The sequence below is a fragment of the Typopeltis vanoorti genome, chromosome 7, assembly GCF_054136105.1.
Source record: "Typopeltis vanoorti isolate ZY-2024b chromosome 7, IOZ_Tvanoo_1.0, whole genome shotgun sequence".
Lineage (NCBI taxonomy): Eukaryota > Metazoa > Arthropoda > Arachnida > Uropygi > Thelyphonidae > Typopeltis > Typopeltis vanoorti.
Genome location: NC_143555.1, coordinates 92,109,363 through 92,124,099, shown reverse-complemented (window position 1 = coordinate 92,124,099; position 14,737 = coordinate 92,109,363). Strand labels below are relative to the sequence as shown.

At 38.0% G+C, this 14,737-nt stretch overlaps 1 protein-coding gene across 1 annotated transcript in view; it reads right to left on the bottom strand.

The window, feature by feature from the left end:
- The window catches only part of Ufsp2 (UFM1 specific peptidase 2), a 245,905-nt gene that overhangs the window by 24,160 nt on the left and 207,008 nt on the right, over positions 1-14,737 (bottom strand). The window lies entirely within an intron of this gene.

Below are 14,737 nucleotides of genomic sequence, written 5' to 3'. Positions count from 1 at the left end.
TGTGAGAATGTCGAATAGTTGTGTGGACATGATGTTTAGGGCCTCCCTAGATGAGTCTAAGGACTCCCTGGAGTAGCCCAAAATAATAATAATAATAGAATGGGAGTGGCCATTACTATATATAATTTAATTTTTTTAACTTTCACAGCTTACACATGTAACAAAAATTATATAGAATTTTATTCAAAAACACCAATCAAGATTTTTATTTATTTATTTATTTATTTTATGTTGAGCCGATACATGAGAGGTTGGGAAGGGAGGAACTTGTTTACATTTGATTTGAATGACTGTATATTGTATTCCTTAGGAAACACAACAGGGGGAAGACTGTTCCACAATACAAGTTGCAGGGATGAAGGAGGAGAAAAATAAACTTGTTCTGTGGGTTTCAAAGTGCACTATGAAGGGATGTTGGGCAGCTGCTGCACATGTTCCAATGAGCTTAGTACTAAGTGGGGGAATTATTGATGCTATTTCAGATGAAAATTTCCCATGGAAATATTAGTAGAATACACATATTGCAGAAACCAAACATCTATGAGATAGTGGGAAGGGAGTGATTTGGTAAGGAGATGGGTCATTGATAAGTCTAATTGTTCTCAGAGTTGAGTCAAGCATTTTGAAGGAGCTTTAGGGGGTCCCACTCCAAATGTGTGAGCAATATTCAATAGCTGGACAGATTCATTTTGATTTGTATAAGGCTAACAACTGTTCAAAGGTGAAGTAACGTCTTGAGTGCAAGAGAAATCCTAGTTTTTTAGAAGGGGATAATGCAATGGTTGTGATTTGTTTATGCCAGGAGAGGCTTGATGTCAGAGTAATTCTAAGAGAAATCTCAAATTGTCTGGAAATTTGGGTGTTGTCAAAAATAATACTGGGAGAAAATGGAATGAGGCACAAAAGTCTTGGAGACTGTCCCACTTGATACTGTTATAATGCCAAACTACTCTTGCATGGGAGTGGGTGTGTAAGCATTGTTGCATAGGGGAGGAGATAAGCACTAGATTGTGATCAGAATTATCTTGGGGGGGGGGGACACTCCATTCTCTGTGTATTTGGAAGGGTTATTGGTGAGGAAGAATCTGGTTGGCATCTGAACAGGTTGTGTAAGGTTGTTAGTGATGGCAAATGTTTCAGCATCTCTGCCTGCAAGATCTGTACAACTGGACGAGGAAAGCCAGTTGGTGTTGCGGACATTAAATTCTCCTAGGAGAATGATTTCACTGTTGGGAAAGTGGGACTGGAGGAAATCAATTTTAAGGAGAGGAAATTAAAGAGCTCAGAGTGGTTGGTTGCATTAGGGGAGCAATAGAGACAGCAAATGAATTTAACTGAGTGGGGAAGGGATATTTTCAACCAAAGAAGGTCAAAATTGGGTGCTGTCAGGCAAGGTATGTCAGAATGGATGTATGTGCAGATGCCACCCTTGTGTCAAAAGGAGTTAAACAGTATGTAGTTTGGAAGGTTGAGATGAATCGTGCTGGGGGGGGGAGGTTTGATAGACTGAAGATGGTAGTGGACACTATTAAGGTTGGAGTTTAGGCCAAGGATGTTGGTGAATTCAACATATTTCATCCATCATTATATGAACATCAGGGAAACAGACTACATTCAAAACATAAATCACAATAAATCATACATATATTAGCTCATGTCTTGGTCACAGCTGAAGTATATGATTACACTATTAGAGTTCAAAGGGACAATTGTAAAAATTTGAGTAGATAAAAAAATAATTTAAAATAATTATTGATTAAAAAAAATGTATGAACAATAGTGATTACTACCCAAAGCTTAGAGACTGGCATGCAGTCTGATCAGTTCAGGTTCAGATGATCAAATTTGAACTTGCTGTAATGAAAAAGTTTTGTTTGGTTCCAAAGAACTCTGTGCTTAGTGTCAACAGCACATGAGAAGAAGGCCAGACTTTCAAATTCCAAAAAGTAATATAGCCTTGATGCTCTTCATTTCTAATCGAGGCAGAATACTAAATCTGTCCAAATAGCAAAGACGACATGAGCAGGATATTTGATAGATATTTGATAAGGAAAGAGGTGGTAATGTACACGTTGTAGCTAGTAGGAAGGAAGACAGTTTCTGAGCTGGTTTGAAGGAAGCATATAGATTGAACTTATAAAGAATCCTTGCTTTTTTTTGTTCCTTTAAGGTGGGGTATTGAAATTCTTTTCCCATCAGATTGTAGTCTAATAGAAGGATGACAATTATCAATAATTCTTTGAATGGTAGTTTTGTTGTATCCATTACATATCAGATTGCTTTTGATTTTATTCAGTTCATCTAACAAAAGCAATCTGAAGAACAGATTGCATGAGCTATATGTACAAGACTCTTGATAATACCCATCTTCTGTGATGAACGATGGTGGGAGGACCATTGTTCACACCAGTAATGGAAGCCAGCCATTACTGGTATCCAATAAACTGAAAATTCAACATGATCTGTGGGATTATGAATTATTAAGGTATTTAATTACCCTTTTTCAGATACCTGTCTCACACTACTGACACTAGGTAAAGAGTTCTTTGGAACCAGATGAAACTTCTCCATTCCAGCAAATTTAAATCTGATGGTCTGTTTCTTGAAATGTGAAACACTACAAACTCATCAGAACCTCAACCGATCAGAGTGCATGCCAATCTGATCGGTTGAGGTTCTGATGAGTTACAAGTTTGGGGAAGTGATCACTATTAACTGTGCATAAGTTTTTTGGGTTTTATAATAAATAATTATTTTAAATTATTTTTTATCTATGCAACATTTTACAACTCCCTTTGAACTCTAATAGTGTATTCATATATTTCAGCTGTGACCGAAACACAAGGTAATATATGCAAAATTGACTCATTATTGTAATTCATGTTTTGAATGTAGTTTATAGCCTGTCTCCCTGACAATGATCATATAATACTGGATGAAATATATTGGAGATTTTGAATAAAATTCTATATAATTATTGTTACGTGTAAGCCATGAAAGTTATTTAAATATGTCTAGTGCACATGTTCCTTTAAAAACTATTTATATATATAATTTAAGTTGGTTTCTCATTTTTTTTTTTTTATTCAGTGTCTTTTAAATTACTACTCCACAAATTTACAGAAATTAATTCATTTTTTCATCTACATCTTTGTCTTTTGGGTATGTTAATATGAAACCTAAATAATTAATTACCACTGATAGTGGTACCAATAATTAATTAGTACCACTGTCACTTCTTTTGTTAATGGTGCATAAGAAGCAACAACAGAACACTGCTGTTTCTTGTTGAGGTTGCCAAGTTTTTCCAGTAGCTGACATTTTATCATCCTCATGCTTTCTATTAAAAAAAAATCAAAATGCATATGACGCTTCAGCCAGTACAAAATACAGGTTGTTCAATGATGTGCAAAACTATCAATCCATCATTATTAATCAGCATCAAAATGGTATGCACCATAGGAAGGTCAGCTTGATCCTTAAGCAACCTTTCATGTGCATTCTTATAAACTTCCTCATTTTTAGAAGGAAAAAAAAAAAAAAAAAATAGTTATTGTACCTGTTTCCAATATCTCTCAGTTTCAAAACTGTTGTTTTATGGAGGAGAAGGAAGACAAGTTACAAGGCTATAAATTTCTCTCTGGTCACCTGCTTCTGTATATATATATATATACCTTGGTATTATCCAGAAGGAATACAAGCACTGTTTTGTAGAGAAAACCATTATGCCAGTGCAGCAATTGTAGCTGAGATACTCATTCGGTCAGAGGGTAGAAGCTTGGAACATATATTAGTTCTATTCTACCAGAAGCAGAGAGCAAAATCTTCCAGTAGTTCATCAGCTGATACAAATTATTTGAACCATTAATGAACTTTTTTTTTTTACTAAATAATTTAAGGAAATTACAATGTCAACTAGGATATATATTAAAATAAATTTTAATATACTTCAATATTTCGGCAATGTCACGTTGCCATTTTCAAGAAACTTAAGAACAAGACACGTGCACGCAGGCACAACAAACAGTAAGTGAGGAAGAAGCAGGAAGCTATTATTTCTCCTAAAGTCCTGATGGTGTCCCCTAGTGGACAATGTTGGTATTCTTGGGCGATTGGGCTGAAGGTCTTCTGATGTAGGTTTCTCAAATTTGAGGCAGTCTCATGCAGCCAAATTTGTTGAGGTTTGGATTGTTTCTTAGGGCTGAAGCTGATTCCATGAAAAGACTTTCATATTTGTATTTACTACAGTGTATTATCGTGGCTTTCTTCCATCGTATTCTATAGCAGGTATCCAGCGAATGGTCAGCTAGACCAGAGTGGCTGTATTGGTGAAACCAGATTTAGTCCTTGTGTTCTGAAATTCTGATATTTGCTGTCCTGCCTGTTTGGCCAAAGTAGGACAGCTTGCAGCTGCAAGGGACCTGGTATACACCAGGTAGGTCTAGTGGGGGGGGGGGGGGGTTGGTCTTTAGTAAAGCAGATAAGGGATGTCAATTTTTTTATATGGTCTGTAACAAGAAGTTAAGTCATGTTTTTTTAGTATTTTTGTAATTTTTTCTGAGGTGCCTCGGATATAGGGTATGGTGATGGATTTAGAGTAATCCTTGTTGTGAGGGGGGGGGGGGTTACTGGTTTCAATATTTTTTGGATTTTTTTTTTGGGGGGGGGGTAGCCATTGGCTGAGAAAGTGCTGAGAATATGGTTTAGTTCTGTAGTTAGGGCACTGTCATTTGAACAGTTAAGTTTAGCCCTGTTGTGTAGTGTCTTAATGACTCCATATTGTTGCGAGAAGGGGTGGTGGGATTGTTGGTGAATGTATCTGCCTGTATGGGTAAGTTTTCTATAAACTGAGAAAACCAAGGTTCCATCAGGCTGCCAGGTAACTAGCGTGTGTGTCTAAGAAAGGAAGGCAGTTGTGTTTTTTTCTTCTTCCAGGGTGAAGTTGATTCTGGGGTGTTAAGTGTGTTAGGAAGGAGAGGAGTGCATTGGAGTCATGTGGCCAAATGGCGAACACTTCAACATAGCGAAGCCAAATAGTTGGTTTTTGTGGGGCAGAGTGTATGGCTTTCTCTTCAAAAGTCTCCATATAAAAGTAATTATAATTAATGAATTAATTCATTAATTATAAAATAATCAAAATTGTCTTCCCTTTGCTGACAGGTGCGAGTACTGCAAAAAAAAGAACCTGTTCTGTTGTAAGTAATGGAATGCCTAACACATTACATAATCTGTTCATATATGTAGGGCAAGAGGGGAAACTATAGAATTCATGTTCTACTGTTTCTGGTAACAGATGTCACAGATTGGATCTCCAATGTCAAAGTACTTCCATTTCATGGTATTTACTGGAAGATGACCACATGCAATTCTTCAAGCAAGATCCCTGCTTTTAAGTTATCCTTGGAACTTCAGTAAGTTATGAAGCAAAGTGTTTTACTGTCAGAAGCCAACCGTGGAAATTAGTGGCAAAAGAGGATAAAGATTTCTTTATACCAAATTTTGCTTTTATTAATGGAAAGAATGTCAATGCTAGAATGTTTCAGTAAACTTAGAGTTAAGCATAGAATATTGTAGTATTCAGAAACTATAATCATTTACTCCAATTAGGGGGGGGGGGGAATGAAAACTCAGGTAGTACCAGAGAAGGTCTGTACAAGTGTGATTAGTCTGCAACATTTTATGGATTTTTGAAGCTGTATTGGTGAAATAGCAGAATTTTAACACTGGAAGCCCAAAGCATCTATGCATCTTTGATAGTTGAAATGATTCCTTTTTAACTTCTTGGTATCAGCTGGACCAAAAAAATTGCATAGGTTTACTATATAATTGCTTTTCTTCAGCTTCTGTGATGTCTGTGATATCTATTATGTACAACTGAGAAGGGAAGATTATGGTTTTGAGTACTATGGATTTAGAAGAAAGAGTTGTATAAAACATTTAGGTACCAGTACCCCTGATGATGTAATTGTAGTATTCAGGAGCAATCTCAGCTTTTGGATTATTTTTATAGATTTATTATTATATTTATTTATAGAATTATTTTCGATAATTTTTATAGAATTATAATTTTAATTTTCGAAAATGAAAATTATAATTTTCATAAGTCATACAGCTTATGAAACTTGTCGGGTTTTAATGCTAACCACTCAGCTTGGTTGGCCAAGTGGTTAGCGTATCTGTTCTCCAGCCAAAAGGCTGTGGGTTCGAATCTCGTCGTGGGTATGGATGTTTGTGATTGTCTGTGAAAATACTAGTGGTGGTGGCCAGTAGATGGCGTTAGTGCAGATGATGATGATGGTAGTTGTGGTTACCTGTAGTTGGTAGATTAAGTGGTGGAGATGGCGAGTTGTAGAGTGGTGCCCTCTCTCAATGAGTCATTGGACTCCTTGGAGGTGTCACATAATAATAATTATATATACATACATCTTCAAGGCCCACCTTTCCTAATTGGGTTGTGGGGGCAACAGCTGCAAGAGGAACTTCCAATGGTCACAATCCTCTGCCACCAAGCTCAGGTGTTCTGGTGGGATTCCCAAACTTGTCCACCCAAGGTTTTGGATATAATCTATCCAGCGAGTCCTTGGCCTTCCATGTGGCCTCCCACCCTCTGGCTTGGCAAAGAGGGCCTGAAAGGGAGCCTCTCTTGTGGCATTCTGACCAGGTGCCCAAACCAACATAACTATGATCTCTGAACACGGAGAAGCAGCAGTTGAGTATTGAGGGTTTCCTGAATTGCAGAGCTTCTGACTCTGTCGAGTCTTGTCACAACCCCTCGAAGGAACCTCATTTCAGCTGCTTGGATTCGTGTCCGCATTCTTTCGGTCATTACCCACCTCTCATGACCATAGGTGAGGATGGGGACATAGACTGTATTGAAGACAGCCAGCTTTGCCTTCAGGCTTAACTCCCGCTTCAATACTACCGAACGGCCAAGCTCCCGCAATATTGAACTTGCTAAGCCAATTCGAGTATCTAGCTCTACGTCCCATTTTCCATCATTCTTGAATATGGACCCAAGGTATTTAAACTTCTCCACCTGCCTCATTGGGACTCCACTTACATGTAGAGTGCACTGGGATGGTTGTCTTGAGACCACAAATGTTTCAGTTTTGGCCACACTGATCTTCATTCTGGCATCTGCACAAACAGCTACAAACCTATCCAGGGTCTGCTGGGGGTCATCTGTGGAAGAGCTAAGCAGAACTAGGTCATCTGCAAAAAGCAGACGTCCAATGCTATATCTTCCAATTCTGAAACACTCACTGCCTCAGCTGTGCCTATCAATCCAGTCCATAAATATTATGAAAAGGAGGGATGACAGAACACACTGCCTTGGTGGTGGCCAATGGAGACTGTGAAAGGTTCAGACTTTGTGCTGTTTACCCTGACACAAAACTCTGGGCATTCATACAGGGACTTGATGGCAACTAATAGTTGGCCATCCACTCCATACTCCTGTACTACTTGCCAAAGCTTATCCTGAGGAACCCGGTCATATGCCTTCTCCAAGTCCACAAAACATGAGTAGACATTCTTGGCATATTCCTAAGATTTCTCAAAGACTTGCCTTAAAGTGAAGATTTGGTCAGTTGTGCTTCTACCAGGACGAAAGCCACATTGTTCTTCCTGGAACTTTGACTCAACTATGCTCCTGCACCATCTTTCCAAACACTTAGAATACTTTCCCAGGCAGGCCGAGCAGAGAGATGCCACGATAGTTACTGCAATCCTTCTGGTCTCCCTTCTTAAAGACTGGTATTATTATGCCTGTCTGCCATTGCTTTGGTGCTCGCCCAGATATCCAAGCAGCCTGACACACTTGAGTCAGCCAGAGAACACCGTCTCGATTTAAGGCTTTTAGCATTTTGGGCCGAATTTCATAATCGCCAGCAGCCTTGCCCGATTTTAGCGATTTTATTGCTAAATGGACCTCTTCTGCTGTGAGAGTAGTCATTGCCCCAATCTGCACCTCTTGGATGTCCACAACTGCTGGGCCACCTGGGTTAAGAAGGCTCTTAAAGTATTCCCTCCGTCTGTGGAGGATATCCTTCTCGGTTGTTAAAAGTGCACCATCAGAGGCCTTAATTGCCCTTGTGCACGATTTCCTCCCTCGAAGATGGCGGATGGTCTGCCAGAATACTTTGTTTGCATTTGCATAGGATGAGTCTAATCTTTCTCCAAAGGATTCCTAACCCTTCTGCTTTACTGTTTTTACTGCCTCAGCATACTGCAAATGCATCTCAGGTGACCTGACTTTAAGCCATGTTAGGTAGGACTCCTTTTTTGCCCGGACAGTTTTTTGGACTTCTTGGTTCCACCAAGGTGTCCTTTTCTCACTGCCCATTGCCACGCAGAGCCGCTTTCTGCCACAGCATGAGAGTGCAGAGGCAGTGACAGCTGTTCTGAACAGCTTTCACTCCTCCTCACAGCCTCATTTTCCAATGTCTCCTATTTCACACGGTATAACCGCTTACGCCTACCAGCATTGATGGTAGCATCTGGTTTCTGAAGCCATAGAGTGCACACAACAAGGTGGTGGTCAGTTGATAGTTCTACCCCTCTTCTCACACAAACGTCCAACATGGAGGAAAATAGGTCTGCTGAGACTATAAAGAAGTCAATCAGAGACCTTTGTTCTAGTGTATCCTTGTACCAGGTATACTTATGGACTTCTCGGTGCTGGAAGAAGGAATGTACTTATGGACAAGCTGTTGGTACAGCAGAAGTCCAATAATTTCAACCCATTCGTGTTAAGGTCAGGGGCGCTGTTCCTCCTAACCACACCCTTCCATGTCTGGTCATCTGTTCCAACATGTGCATTGAAGTCACCCATTAGCAGGACTGATTCCATGTCTGCCACCCTGTCAAAAGCAGCATCCACTTCCTCTAGGAAGGCAGAGTATTCTGACTCCAGATTAGGTGCATAGGCTTGCACCACAGCCAAATCATGGTTTTTCATCTGAAGCCTTAACACACACACCCGTTCCCCCAATGGGATCCACTCAGCAACACAGTCTGATAGCTGGGGGCTTGTCAGTATCCCCACACCCGCCTGAGCAGACATTGTCGGGCTCACACCAGAGTAGTAGAACTTCCACCCCTTATCCAGGTCGACAGTTCCAGAGCCTCTCCTCTTAATAATAATAATAACTTATTTTTATTAAACTCTTTAGTTACATAATAATGTGGTCTCAATATTGAAGTCTTGACAGATAACAGATTAACTGGAGAAAAACTGTCAATAAGAAGTTAGTAATAATGTAACTTTTGCATTCAGTATGATCATAATATCTTGTACATCCTCTGAGAGTACATGTTAAGAATTTGATGATGATGATGATGAAATTTCAATCCAGACTTGTTTTTTTTTTTAAATGCGTAAAAATCTCCAGGATTTTTGATGTTCTGTTTTTTGGTAAACAATTCCTCTTTTGTCAATTTCAGAAACTTATATTATCAGGTAAGATAGAAATAAATGTCATATTGGGATGATTTGCTGAGTCGGTATTCAGTTGTACACACAGGTTTTCCAAGGAAAACATGTACAACGATGGAAGATACAGGTCTTCCATCATTGTACATGTTTTTAATGTCCTTGTTTAATTAAAATAAAAAGCCTAGTTTTCTGGCACCTTAATATAGAAAATAAGGGGATAAACATCCTTTGTTGTTTTATAGCCAGTAAGCGAAACTAAAGATCGATAAAGAATCGAATTGCCTTCGCCGATAGTTTTTCGGCATGAAACTTATATAGATCATAGTTATCGATCTTTAGTTTTGCTTACTGGCTATAAAACAACAAAGGATGTTTATCCCCTTATTTTCTGTCCTTGTTTAATGTTATTATTAAATACTACTGCCATAAATAAATGTCAAAATAAAAGTGCAAATTCGGTGAAGAACTAATTAGCAACTTCTTGTATTTCATAAGTATCCAATTATGAAATACAAGACTGTATTTCATAAGTACAGTCTTGTGTTGTGACTGTACTTATGAAATATGACTGTTTAGCGTGTTCAGTGTATAAACCTGCAATTGTTTTTCCTGTGCCAAATAAAGGTGTGGCTGACTTAAAAGCTCATGCAGAAACTGAGAAGCATAGGAAAACAGATAAAGTGAACTCTTCAAAAAAGAAGCTGACAAACTGCTTTGTAAAAGTAGGGAGCACGTCGGATAGTGTTTCAATAGTTGAAGGAATTTTTGGGTTTCACACTGTTAAGCACCAAAACAGTTATAAATAAATGGACTGCACATCTGTCTTGTTGAAAAACACATTTTATGACTCTAAAGTAACCTGAAAATGTTTCAGCATTAATTATTAAAAGAGAGGTGATCATTCATTCTGTACTTGCTATTCTGTTAAAACTGTTTCAACATGTTTACTGCCAAATACGAGTATACTCGTAGTTCGTATATGAGCTTCACAAGCCCACTACAATTATACTCAGATGTCGATTTACCGACCTCCTATACCAAGCATGAGTTAACCCTTAGTATAATTACCTTAATTCGGACCCGTGGATTCTGAATAAAGTGGAGAGTACGTCTGGAGACTTGGTAGAATGGAAATAATTTAAATTAAAATATAGTATATTATATATGTGCCTCAGAAACCAACTACAAATATACTGTATGTCGATTACCAACCTTCTATGCCAAGTGCGAGTTAATCTGTAGTATAACATGTAATTTGTAAATCAATTTTAAAACTAATAAAATCAATAAAAATAAAAACCGATCAATAAAATAAAAAAACAATTTATTCAAATTAAGAATGGTACATTTTAAAACAATTTTCCATGCACAATGGTGGTTTTTCCTGGCAAACAGGACAATAATAAAGGGTTTCGCGTCGTCGTCTGTTTCGTGTACACACATGGCATGGCTTTGTCAGGCGATTCTTGTTTTCTGTTGGTGGTAAAATTTCCAAATAATGAAAATCCCGATTCCTCCTGATATTCTCTGATGCTGTAAGCTCATCCATTCCAACAAAAACTGAGATAAATTGAACTCTAAATTTCAACGCAGTCATTGTATTTCCATTAATCATGTTATAAAATTTATGCGCATTTTGAATATATACCTCAAAAATGCGTATTGCCAATTTCTTTGGCCATCTAATTGTCTTTCGTAAGGTGGAATAGTAAGAAAGCATTTGATCAGAAAGATCGGTGCCTGACATACCCAAATTATAATCCCTAATGATATTTGGTTTTAATTGAAATTTACCATTTCGATTTTGCACTTCGACCATTTCAAATTTGTGCATATTTGAAATGGAAAGAACTTCCCTCTTATCCTTCCATTTGCTGACTACAACAGGACCTCTTCTTTGCCAGATTAAATTCCCCTTTCTTTAGTTTCTTCTGAATAACGTCTGGTGAATTGTTTTTCCTATTATTTCTCAGCGTTCCAAACACGTACGTTTTTCTGTTGGTAAGCGATTCCGTCAGAGCTACAGAATTATAAAAATTGTCCATATGCAATACATAACCCCTGTCTAAATATTCTTCCATCAAGTGGAATACAATATTACATGCGTGACCCATTTTCACTAAAGAGGATTCAGATTATCCTGTATAAATTTTTATTACCAATCCATTCGATTTGCATGAGGAGCGTGGCAACGAACATGTTAAAAGCATTTGAAGAAAATCATATTGGCTACTGTGGAATTGCTATAGATGGAAGAAGTCATCGGTCAAGAAGAATATTTCCAATAAGAATCCAATATTCTGACTGGGAGAACAGTGCTTTGCAGTAAGAATTAACTGAAATGTGAAAAATATCTCATGAGTCAGCCACAACTGTTTCTTCACACATAAAAGAAACTCTCAAAAACTCTGAACAATGTTCAGAGAACTCCAGCTCAATGCAGAAGGAAATAATGTGTTTTTTTATTCTAAATTAAAAATCTTCTTGAATGGCTAGCACGTATTTTGAATAGCAGTATTCATGATGTGGAAGAAACACTGTAAATTGAAAATGATAACTTAATATTATTTTTAAAATATATCAATATTTTGATATCTACACTATTGCATAGTGAGGAACTCAAAAATTATTGTAATTTTGTTGAGGGAAAACAACACTGTTGTGGAAATGGGATACTCTGGAGGAGCATAAAGTGAATAATGGTACATAATGCAAGAGGAGTATAAAGGGCAGGCCAGGAAGGTGACTCAGTTGGTAAAGACAGTAGAAGTGCAGTATAAGAGGTAGAAATTAGCAAATGATGCCAAAGTAAAGAAGAGATAGTTTTTTGGATATGTGACATGTAGAAGGAAGAATGACTATGATAACATTATTGTTAATGGATGAAGATGGGGAAGGGGAATAATTCCTGCGGAAGACATAGTTGAGATATTTGGTGAACAATTTATAAGGGTATTTCATCCACCTCGTGAAAAACTGAAGTAGAGAAGAAATAAAAGAGGATGGCTTAATTGTGAGTGAGCAGGAAATATATGAAGAAATTAATAAGCCTGGTGACAAGAAGCTTATAGATTTTGATTACATATCATCATGTGTCTTAAGGGAATATTCAAGGAACTGGAAGTAGCATTGGCATGCCTGTTTAATAAGGGTCTTATAACAGCACAGGTCCCAAGAGAGTGGAAAGAATGTAAACTGTTCCACTGCGTAAAGGTGGCAATAAGGCTGTGACTACAAATAATGGGCCATTCTGTATATCTGGAGTTATGTTTTTTTTTAATTTTTTTAAATGTTGCTCCCTCCTGCACAAAATGTTATTTACAAAGCTATAGTATGAGGCGGTCTGTGTGGTTAGCCGAGTGGCTATGTGCTTTGCAACCATATACCTGGAAAAGGAGTGTCCTGAGTTCAATTCCCATCACTCACTGACATGATGAGCTTAGGATCTTTCTCAGACACAGCCAAGTTAGCCAGTCTTGAGCACTGACTGCAGGGTTTTTCTCCCAAGTATATCTAGGGTTTTTTACTCCTGCAAGAAGGAAAACCAGCCTTGAGAACATAATGCTTATACAGACATGGGGTACACCAGAGGCAGCCAACCACCTTCTCCTCGTATAACGGTTGCAGTTATAAGGAATACACGTAAAGGTAAAAGAGGGAAAGATTATGAAGAAGAAAAATGAGGTGTGACAATTTAATTCCTGGAATGCACCTGTAAAAAAAAAAAATTCTACATTCAGAACTATACATTAGTGGCTAATGTCACCTTCAAAGTAGTTCCTTCTAGTAGCTGCTTCCGTTCATTCATCAAGATCCGAGACACAAACTTTGCAGAAATCTTTCGCATACCCAATTCCTCAGTTAAAATTACTCTGACTGTTTCTCAATTCATTTGCAATTCATCAGTCATTAATCACATACTTAATGGTTTGTCAGACTGTACCAGATCTCACAATCTGTTCACATTTGCATCCATCATTTTTGTTTTGGGCTGCCCACTTCTGGGGTCGTCGTTCACATCTTGCCCACCTTTGAATATCTTATGCCACTCAAAGATACTTGACTTTTTGAGAGCATCTGCACCATATGCCACTTTCAACAGCTCCATTGTTTCAGTACCAGTTTTGCTGATTTTCACACAAAATTTGATGTTAGCATGCAGCTCCAAATTTTGATCACACATTTTTATGCCAAAGTTTACATGCAGGTTTCTATTGTTTTGGCAATAGCCAACTAGCAAATGGTTCTATCAGCTTGAGGCTTACGCACACATTAATTAAAAGATATACTAACACAATCACTCATGCAACTAAAACTAAATCAACATACGAGCAACGCTACACAGCATCGTCCAGAATTAAATTGTCACACCTCACACATTTGTGTGCTGTGGTTGGGCTAAGGATTTTTAAGGTTAAGGTATTGGTTAGATTAGTGAGAACAAAGATACAGAAATAGGTTGATAACAGAAATATTCTTTGTGATTTTCAGCATGTGTTTGCTAAAGGGAGACCATGTTTCAACAATTTATTTACTTATGTACCATAACATGTGACAAATGTACTGGAGAAAGGAGATGAATATGCTATGGTATTTAGATTTTGCAAAAGCTTTTGATGGGCAGCAACATGACCAGTTGTTAAATAAATTAATAAGATTGGATAACTGACTAGTGAGTTGGAGTGGTGACTGGTTCTCATATGGATATCAGAAAGTTGTGTATATGTGGGTACAGTATCCCGAAAGAGGAAAGTCACTAGAGGTGTGGCGCAGGGGCCATTGTTGTTCAACTTGTATATGTTAATGATATTGGAACGGGTTTAACTGGAGATATGCAAGTGTTTATTATGCAGAACAATGCATAAAGTAAAGGAGATGCTGTGGCTTTACTGGAGGATTCGAATAGATTGTATGACAGACATGTGGAACTGTGAGCTCAGTGTTGGAAAGTGTAAAGTTTTGAAATTTGGTAAGCAACAATGACTGCAAAGTATAGGAGGTAAAGGAGGTAGAGGAAATGAATGATCAGGAAGTGGTGGCAGACAGGGACCACCTTTGCATGAGTGGTGAATTTGCTACATCAAATAATAGTAATGATCTGGAGGACTTTGGCATTGTATAAGGCCTTGATCAGGCCTTATATTTAGTATTGTGCACAGATTTGGTTACCTGGTTTTTGTGGTGGTGAGGATAAGTTAGAAATGGTTCAGAGAAGATTTGCAAAGATGGTAAATGATCTTTGTAATGTGGGGTATGAAGATATTGGGGGAATGTAATTTGCAAAGTCTTGTGAATAGGAGG